At 45.7% G+C, this 10,000-nt stretch overlaps 1 protein-coding gene across 1 annotated transcript in view; it reads right to left on the bottom strand.

The window, feature by feature from the left end:
* The window catches only part of LOC122248143 (endothelin-converting enzyme-like 1), a 113,852-nt gene that overhangs the window by 41,820 nt on the left and 62,032 nt on the right, over positions 1-10,000 (bottom strand). The gene's annotated exons all lie outside the window — the stretch shown is intronic.

Raw genomic sequence — 10,000 nt, forward strand, 5'->3', positions numbered from 1 at the left:
AGCGGGCGTGTGAGGAGTGTGAGGCAGGCCGAGGAGGAGGAGGAGGAGCGGGCGTGTGAGGAGTGTGAGGCAGGCCGAGGAGGAGGAGGAGCGGGCGTGTGAGGAGTGTGAGGCAGGCCGAGGAGGAGGAGGAGGAGGAGCGGGCGTGTGAGGAGTGTGAGGCAGGCCGGGGAGGAGGAGGAGGAGGAGCGGGCGTGTGAGGAGTGTGAGGCAGGCCGAGGAGGAGGAGGAGCGGGCGTGTGAGGAGTGTGAGGCAGGCCGGGGAGGAGGAGGAGCGGGCGTGTGAGGAGTGTGAGGCAGGCCGAGGAGGAGGAGCGGGCGTGTGAGGAGTGTGAGGCAGGCCGAGGATGGGGAGGGAGTCTCACGGCGTCCCGAAATGAGGAAAGTGAATCGCCGAGGGTGGGGAAAAATTAAGGTAATGGTAAGAGAGTATGAAACCACTTCTCATGGCAGCTTCCATCCGTCTAAGTTACGAAGAAGTGTGAGGGAGGTGAAGAAATAATGAGGGACTGTTAGCGCGGCGAGAAATGAGGGAAAGGAAGGGCTCTAAAGAATGAGGTTGGTAAAATTAGAAGTGATGGTAGGAGGGTATAAAACAGTGTACCAAGGTCCCATAGTAACACGGGATGGAGGGAGCAAAGGAGAGAGGGAGCGAGGGAGGGAGGGAGAGAGGGAGGAAAGCAGAGAGAAAGGTAGAGACGGAGAAAGGGAGGAAGGGAGGGAGGGAGGGAGGGAGGGAGGAAAGCAGAGAGAGAGGTAGAGACGGAGAAAGGGAGGAAGGGAGGGAGGGAGAGAGGGAGGAAAGCAGAGAGAGAGGTAGAGACGGAGAAAGGGAGGAAGGGAGGGAGGGAGGGAGGGAGGGAGGGAGGGAGGGAGGAAAGCAGAGAGAGAGGTAGAGACGGAGAAAGGGAGGAAGGGAGGGAAGGAGGGAGGGTGGTGTTCAATCAGTATATTACTTAACGACCGTTTGCTACATTAGCCTCCACCCATCTGAGGGAACAGGAAGAAGGGTGAGGGCGGAAGAGATTGAAGAGTTTAGAAATGAGGGAAGTGAGGGGGTTCAGGAGTGAGGGGGAGGGAAAGGAGCGTGAAGGACATGGGGAAAATGTTGATGATAATGGTAATAATAATGGCAATAACATTAACATCAATAATAACAGAAATAGTAGTAATGATAAGGTGAGGATAATGGTAAAATACGTAATGAGATTGATAGTGATAATGGTAATGATAATTGGGATTAGAATAGTAATGAAGATAACAATAATAATGGTGATAATGATAATGATATTAGTAGTAAGGGTGATACTAATAATAATAATGATAATATCATAGTAATAAACAAAAACAACAACAATAATAATGATAATAACATGATAAGGATTATGAGTAAATGCTAATAACATTAATGATAACAATGATAAATCAACTGACCGGAAGATCGGTGATTACAAATACAACAACAGTAACAACAACAACAAAAAAACAAAACAACTACAGTGACAAAGACTGATTTTTAACATTTTTAGTATTCTTTGAACTGTTATAATTTAATCCATTTTTTTTATTGATATCGCAGATTGATTAACAATACCAAACATATTCTCAGTGGAAACACACGTTATGCAACAGACAAAGAATAATATAACAAAGTTAAAACGGAAAAGAAGGAAAATATATGTTTAACGTACGTAATCTTATTATGTCAACAATCCAACTTTAATAAACGATCCACCATCAAGATAAAAAAAAAACAAAAAAAAAACGTAAAAGGGTTCCAAAAAAAGATGAACATAAATCAGAACTGGCAACCCCTTCCCTACATCTCCTTCGGACCCCGTTATAGCGACACAACACAATTCAAACAACCGTATAAAAAAGACCGATTCAAAAGCGCTTATCAATAAAGGTCAGGACATAACAATAAAATATCTTGAATCCGACCTTAATGACAGCGTTGGATTTGGGTCGGGGAGTGAATAAGAGAGATAAGTAGATAGAGAAAAAGAGGAGGGTGGAGCGAGCGAGCGAGCGGAAGAGAGAGAGAGTAGATTAATATACAAAACAAATATGTAAACAAAAATAAAAATAAACCTAAATCAGAAGAGAAAATATATAACAAAGGCATAAATGTATAAAACACACACACACACACACACACACACACACACACACACACACACACACACACACACACACACACACACACATGTATATATATATATATAAATATATATATATATATATATATATATATATATATATATATATATATATATGTATGTATGTATGTATATCTAGAGAAGGATAAGAAGAGGGATAGAAGTAAAACAGGTATAATGAAAAGTCAAGGACGAATATGGGAGAGATAGAGATATGAAAAAAGAAAAAATATATATAATAAAGAAGACGAAGAAGAGAGAAGAAATAAAGGAAGAAAAAGAAGAAGAGGAAGATGAGAGAGTAAGATGAAGAAGAAAAGAATCATGATAATAAGAACAGACAGGAAGAGGAGGAAGAAAATGAAGAGGAAGAAGATAAAGTTAGGAAGGGGAAGAAAACTAAGGAGAAAAAGAGAGATCCGAGGAAGAAGAGGAAGAAAACGAAGATGCTGAAGAAGTAGAAGAGAGATAGAGAGAAGAAGAACAGGAAAAAAAAACAAAGAAGAACTAGAAGACAGGTAGAGAGAAGAAGAAGAGGAAGAAGGCAGCCCCCCAGCGGAAGCCTCCGTGAAGCCTCCGTGAAGCCTCCGTGAAGCCTCCGTGAAGCCTCCGTGAAGCCTCCGTCGCGAGGTTATCGTGCGTGAACAGAAATTCTTGACCGATTAACTCTTTTGTTTCCGCGCAGATACGTCGCTTGTGCTTGAACATCTTCGCTTTTGGGAGTCTGGGCTCTGCCTTTGTGCTTGTCTTTGTGCGTCTTGGATTTTTTCTGTTTTTTGTTTCTTTTTTTTATGGAAATTTGGGTTGTTTTCTGATTTTCTCAGTTGGTTTCTGTGTCTTTGTCTTGTTTTGTTTATCTGTCTATTTTTTTTTCTTTTTTTCTGTCTGTTCCCTTTCTCTTTCTTTCTCTCTCTCTCTCTCTCTCTCTCTCTCTCTCTCTCTCTCTCTCTCTCTCTCTCTCTCTCTCTCTCTATCTATCTATCTATCTATCAATCTCTATATATCCTTCTCCCTCTTCCTCCTTCCCTCCCTCCCCCTCCTGACACCCCACCTCCCTCTTCTGACACCCCACCACCCCCTCCTAACACCCCACCACCCCCACCTGCCCATCCCCAAACCCCTCCTGACACCCCACCAACCCCCTCCTGCCCATCCCCACCTCCCCCTCCTAACACCCCACCTCCCCCACCTTCCCATCCCCACCACCCCCTCCTACCCATCCCCACCCGCACCCCCACCCCCGTCTCCACTCATCTCCCTCTCTGATTTTTCTTTCATCCGTCCCATCTTTCGATAATTTCTCCCAAGCAGCTTCCAGAAATCCTCATTCCAATGCATCTCATTATCCCCCTTTATGAGAGAATCACATCTCATTAGGGTCTCGAGCGCCAGCCTTCAAACCTCACCTCCTGCTTGAGCGGTAGCTGCGGTGTGTCGAGGGTGAGGTTGAAATGGAAACGAAAAAAAGGAAAAAAGGAGAGAATATATATAAATAAATGGGTGAAGAAGGGAAGAAAGAGCATCTTTATTGGGTGTTTTGTTTGTTTATTTGTATTATTTATTTATATATCTATTTCTTCGTTTGTTTTTTTAGGTTATCTGTTTGTTTGTATCGTTAAAGCATTGTCGATTCATGTTGTTCATCACTTTATTTATCAATATCAAATTACTTATTTCATTAATCTCTATATTCATTTGTACGAGTGGTTAACAAAAGAAATGGAACCCACTCATATTTATATCTATCAATCCATCTATCTATTTATTTGTCTATCTATCTATCTATCTATCTATTTGTCTATCTATCTATCTATCTATTTAGCAGTCTACCTATCTATCTATCTATTAATGTCTACCTATCTTTATATCTACCAATGTAACTACCAATTTATCTATCTGCCTATCTATCTGCCTGTCTATATATCTACCTCTCCCTCTCTCTCTCTATCTACTCACCAGTGTAACCATCAAGCCATCCATCCATCTATCTATCTCTTTATCAATCCATCCATCCATCTATATAGCTATCTATTTATCTATTTATCTATCCATCTATCCATTCATCCATCTGTATATCTATCTATATATCTATCTATCTCTTTATCTATTTATCCATCTATCTGATTATCTAACTATCTATCTACAGGAAAAGAAAAGGTTCTAAAGATAACGAGAAAGAAAAAAACAACAACAAAGAAACAAATAGTCAAGAAACGTTCACTTTCAAGACAAAAAAAGAAGGGGGGGTAGGGGACGAGGGGGGGGGGAGGAGACCGCGCATGTAAGTACTCTCTTGCAGCTGCTTTGCATGACGTGATCTTGATGTTAGTGGAAGGGAGAGGGGAAGGTGGGGTGAGGTGTGGTGGGGGTAGGGGTAGGGGGGGTGACGGGGGTAGGAGAGGGATGGATAAAGGAAACTGGAGGAAATGTGATGGAAGGAAGGAGGGAGATGGAAGAAATGGAAGGACGAAGAAAGAACGAGGGAGGGAGGGAGAGGAGAGATGAAAAGAGAACAGTAGAGAGGAATAAAGAGAAAGCGAGAGAGAAAGAGAGTAAAAATATATAATTAGCCAAAAATGAAGAAAAAGAAACCCAACTGAAATAAAAGAAAGAAAGAAAGCAAATTCCCCCGACATACCGCCCTTTCCACAATTTAACAATAATCTTCAATTAACATAACACGAGACAATCTGCCGGAGAGAGAGAGAGAGAGAGAGAGACAAAAGAAGAGAGAGAGAGAGAGAAAGAAAGTAAGAGAGAAAGAGAGAGAGAGAGAGAGAGAAAGAGAGAGAGAGAGAGAGAGAGAGAGAGAGAGAGAGAGAGAGAGAGAGAGAGAGAGAGAGAGAGAGAGAGAGAGAGAGAGAGAGAGAGAGAGAGAGAGAGAGAGAAAGAGAGAAAGAGAGAAAGAGAGAAAGAGAGAGAGAAAGAGAGAAAGAAAGAGAGAAAGAAAGAAAAAAAGAGAGAAAGAGAGAGAGAGAGAGAAAGAGAGAAAGAAAGAAAGAAAGAGAGGGGGAGTGGGGGAAGAGTAACTGTAATAATTTACATAAGTGGAAAATTAGCGCTACTATGTCCTCGCTGCAGCTCTGGAATCTCTTGCTTATTATTCGCGTGTCTAACTGAGCGTGTTTTCAGAATTCTTTTGTCTAATGTTTATTCTTATATTTCAATTTTATTATCGTTTTGTTACTTATCTTTTATTATGAGATTGTTTTTTATCACCATTGAATATCCTTATTTTTTTCTTCACCTTTGTCTTTTTACATCTTTATTCGTTGATGTTTCTAATTCTCCCTTTATCTTCTAGGTTATAGTTTCTTCTTCTTTTTTCTATTTTCTCGAATTTGTTAAAAGTATCTATTTATTTTTCTCTTTCTCTTTCCCTTTATTGCATTTTTTCGCTTTGTACCGTTTTCTTTATTTTTGTTTTCTTTTCTTCTGATTTTCTCCTTTCGTTATCTATCTCTCCTATTTACTTATCTCTTTTTATTCTATTTTTCTTTTTATTTCATTTCTTTTCTATATTCTTTGTTTTCATTTTTTATTTTCTTCTCCTTTCCTCTTCCTATGTCTCTTTTCTCTTTTCTTCTTCTTTCCAATCTCTTTATTATTTCTTTCTCTTCTCCCTTCCCCTCTCTCTCTCCTTTTTCCACCTGTTTCTCCTCCATTGTTTCTTCTTCCCTCACCCTTTTTTATCCGCTTCTTCTCCCTCTTTTCTCTTCCCTCCCTTTTCCTCATTTGTCTATATATTCATCCCTTCCTTTCCCTCCTCTCTCTCTGTCTCTCTTTTCCTAATTCTTCCTTTCCCCTCTTTCGCTCCACCATGCCTCTAATTCTTAATATTCCTCAATCACATCTCTTTCTACAGACACTCCCTTCACCCCCCCCCTCCTCCTACGCTATCCTCTCCTCCCCTTCCCCCCCTACCACCCATATTATCCCTCCCTCTCCCACCTTTGCTCTCGTCTGTTACCCTACTTACCCATCCTTATTTTACCCACCCATCCCTGGTAGAGAGGGAAAGAGAGAGGGAAAGGGGGAGGGAGAGGGAGAGGGAGAGGGAGAGGGAGAGGGAGAGGGAGAGGGAGAGAGGGAGAGAGGGAGAGGGAAGGGGGGGAGGAGAGAGGGAGAGGGAGAGGGAGAGAGAGGGAGAGGGAGAGGGAGGGAGAGAGGGGAGGGGAGAGGGAGGGAGAGGAGGGAGAGGGGGAGAGGAGAGGGAGAGGAGGGAGAGGAGAGGGAGAGGAGGGAGAGGAGAGAGAGGAGAGGGAGGGGAGAGGAGAGGAGAGGAGAGGAGAGGGGGAGAGGAGAGGGAGAGGGAGAGGGAGAGGGAGAGGGAGAGGGAGAGGGGGGAGGGGAGGGAGAGGGAGAGGGAGAGGAGAGGGAGAGGGAGGGGAAGAGGAGAGGAGAGGGAGAGGGAGAGGGAGGAGGAGAGGGAGAGGGAGAGGGAGAGGGAGAGGGAGAGAGAGGGGGGAGATGGAAATGGAGAGGGAGAGGGAGGGGGAGGGAGAGGGAGAGGGAGAGGGAGAGGGAGAGGGAGAGGGAGAGGGAGAGGGAGAGGGAGAGGGAGAAGGAGAGAAGGGGGAGGAGAGAGAAAAAAGAGAGAGAGAGAGAGAGAGAGAGAGAGAGAGAGAGAGAGAGAGAGAGAGAGAGAGAGAGAGAGAGAGAGAGAGAGAGAGAGAGAGAGAGAGAGAGAGAGAGAGAGAGAGAGAGAGAGAGAGGAAGAGAGAGAAGAGCGAAAAGAGTGAGAGGTGACAAAAATGATAAGAGCAAGATAGAGACAAACACAAAGGTTATACAAAGATAATAATAATAAAAAAGTACAAAAAGAAGAGAAAGACAAACAAAGAGATAGACAGAGAGATAGCTCCTCCCCAAACCCCCCCAACCAATCCCCCCCTATCACCCCGCCCACCGCCCCCCTTTCAGCAGGCATGGCAATAAGGCATCGGTTCCACAACGCCAATTTTACATTCATACTTGTCACTCGGCCAACAGCAGTTACGACCTCCCGACTCCTGACCTCATGTCCCTTCGGAGGTTTTAACACTCGGGGGTACTTGCTTGTGCCACTCATGAATTTCGTTTTTTTTTTTTTTTTTTTTTTTAGGGGTGGGGGTGGGGGGGTTAAGGATCTTAGCCCTCCTTCCGACGCTAAGGTGGAAGGAGGGTCATTGGCTTTGATGTTTTTTTGTTTTTTTTTTTCTTTTTTTTTCTTTCTTTTCTGTGATATATGCTGGGATATATATGAATATGTGTATTTTCTCTTTTTCTCCCTATCTACCTCTCCCTGTCCCTCTCCCACTCCCTCTTCCTCTCTTTGTCCCTCTCCCATTCCCTCTTCCTCTCCCTCTCCCATTCCCTCTTCCTCTCTTTGTCCCTCTCCCATTCCCTCTTCCTCTCCCTCTCCCATTCCAACTCCCCCTCCCACTCTCACTCCTACCCCTAATCCCACCCCCACTCCCACTCCCACTCCCACTCTCACTCCCTTTCCCATTCCCTCTCCCACTCCCGCTCCCACTCCTCTCCTACTCCCACTCCCACTCCCTCTCCCTCTCCCACTCCCACTTCCACTCCCTCTCCCACTCCCTCCTACTCCCACTCCCGCTCCCACTCCCTTTCCCACTCCCACTCCCAAGCCTCAGCAGAGGAGTGGACGAGGGGAGCCGAGTTCATGCGAAGGTCGTTGACGCGTTTCGAGAGAAGGGACTGTTTTACTGTGAGTTTATGAGGCGGAGGAGAGAGGGCGGGAGAGAGGGGGAAGGGAGGAGGGAGACAGGGTGGGAAGGGGAGAGGGAGGGCGGGAGAGAGGGTTGAGAGAGGGAGGGAGGAAGGGTGAGAAGGAGGGAGGGAGGGAGGGCGGGAGAAAAGGTTGAGGGAGGGAGGGAGGGAGGGAGGGTTGAGGGAGGGAAGGAGGGAGGGCTGAGGGAGGGAGAGTGGGTGGGAAGGGGGGAGGGAGGGCGGGAGAGAGGGTGAGAAGAGGGGAGGGAGGGCGGGAGGGAGTAGGGAAGGAGGGATGACGGGTTGGAAAAGAGAAATGGGAAAGCGAGAGAGAGAATGAGGGAGGGGAAAGGGTGAAGATGGGAAGGGAAAAGTGGGTAATTGGAGGGGGAGAGGGAGAGGGGAAAAGGCAGAAAGGAAGAGAAGATTTTATGTGAATACTCCTACAGAAAAGAGGGGAAAGGAAGGGGAAGGATGGGAGAGGGGAAAGGAGAGGGAAGATGGAAAAGAGACAAGACAGATGAGAGGGGAAAAAGGTGTTTGATCCACGTGAATATTAATGTGGAAGAGAGAGTGCGGATGGATGGAAGAGGGGAATGAAATATGGAAAAGAAGATAGAGGAGAGGGGGAAAAGGGATCCATGTTAATATTGGTGTGGAAGAGAGAGAGAGGATGGGGGAGGAGAGGATAATGCAACATGGAAGAGGGGATAGAGGAAGGGGGGAAGAGATGTTTTTGATCCATGCGAATGTTGATGCTAAATATTCGGAAGGGGAGTGGGTGTGTTGCACCAAACGGAGGGGGGAAAGAGGGAGGGGAAATAAGTGGTTGCTTGAAATGTGGGCGTCGGAAGGGAAGGGAAGAGGGGGAAAAGAGAGGGGGGGCGTGCATTATCCCTTTGAGCTTGATTCATTGTCGAAAGAGAGGGCAGTAGAGAAAGAGAGAGAGAGAGAGAGAGAGAGAGAGAGAGAGCGAGAGCGAACGAGAGAGAGAGAGAGAGAGAGAGAGAGAGAGAGAGAGAGAGAGAGAGAGAGAGAGAGAGGGAGAGAGGAGGAAAGAGAGAGAGAGAGAGAGAGAGAGAGAGAGAGAGAGAGAGAGAGAGAGAGAGAGAGAGAGAGAGGAGAGAGAGAGAGATGAGAGAGAAGAGAGAGAGATAAGAGGAGAGAGAGAGAGAGAGAGAGAGAGAGAGAGAGAGAGAGAGAGAGAGCGACAGTAAAATAGAGAAAGAAAAAGACAGAGCAAAAGGAGAAACAGAAAGGCAGAAGGAACAGACATAAAGGGGGGGGGGGGTTGAGATCGTGGTAGAATGACGCCCTCAACATCACCAGCGCGCTAGTATCCCGATGCACGCCCAATTGTCCCCACAAGAATGAACAGGGTGATTCTCCTAATTTCAACCACTGTATAATGAATGGTGACAGAGTTGGGGAGGAGGAAGGGAGGGAGGAGGGAAGAAGGGAGGAGCAGGGGAGGGAAGGAAGGGAGTAGGGGAAGAGGGGAGTTGGAAAGGGGTGGGAGAAGGGGTGGATATGGAGAGGGGATGTGAGGAGGGGTACAAAGGACGGCGCTAGAAGGGAAGGAGAGAGAGAAGGGGTAGGAAGAAGGAGGGGAGAGTTAAAGAAGGGTAGGAGCGGGAGAGGAGAGGGAATTCGGAGTAGGAAGGAGGAGGGGAAGGAAGGAGAAGGGAAAGAGGTACTTGAATCATGAATTGGAGGATGATCATGATATTAATCATGTGATGAGATGTGATAAGAATACTGTTATCATTTTCAATATTGGCAGAAAAAAATGACAAATAAACCGGCTAGACAGCCAGACAAGCATACGGACAAACACATACACAAACTTTCTCTCTCTCTCTCTCTCTCTCTCTCTCTCTCTCTCTCTCTCTCTCTCTCTCTCTCTCTCTCTCTCTCTCTCTCTCTCTCTCTCTCTCTCTCTCACCCAGAATTACACTCATAAAAATAGTGATATATATAGAGAGAAGGAAATGCTTCAACAAATTCGAGAGGCGAAGAGAGGATGGCTGCGTGATGACCTGGAAACAAGGAGCGAAAAAAGACGCCATTTTGGATCTTGAGATACGAGGGAAAGGGATACGAACCTAAGATTCTTTCTCAGC

Source organism: Penaeus japonicus, unplaced genomic scaffold (genome assembly GCF_977035675.1).
Source record: "Penaeus japonicus unplaced genomic scaffold, GWHDUDI00000001_assembly GWHDUDI00000010, whole genome shotgun sequence".
NCBI classification, from domain to species: Eukaryota; Metazoa; Arthropoda; class Malacostraca; order Decapoda; family Penaeidae; genus Penaeus; species Penaeus japonicus.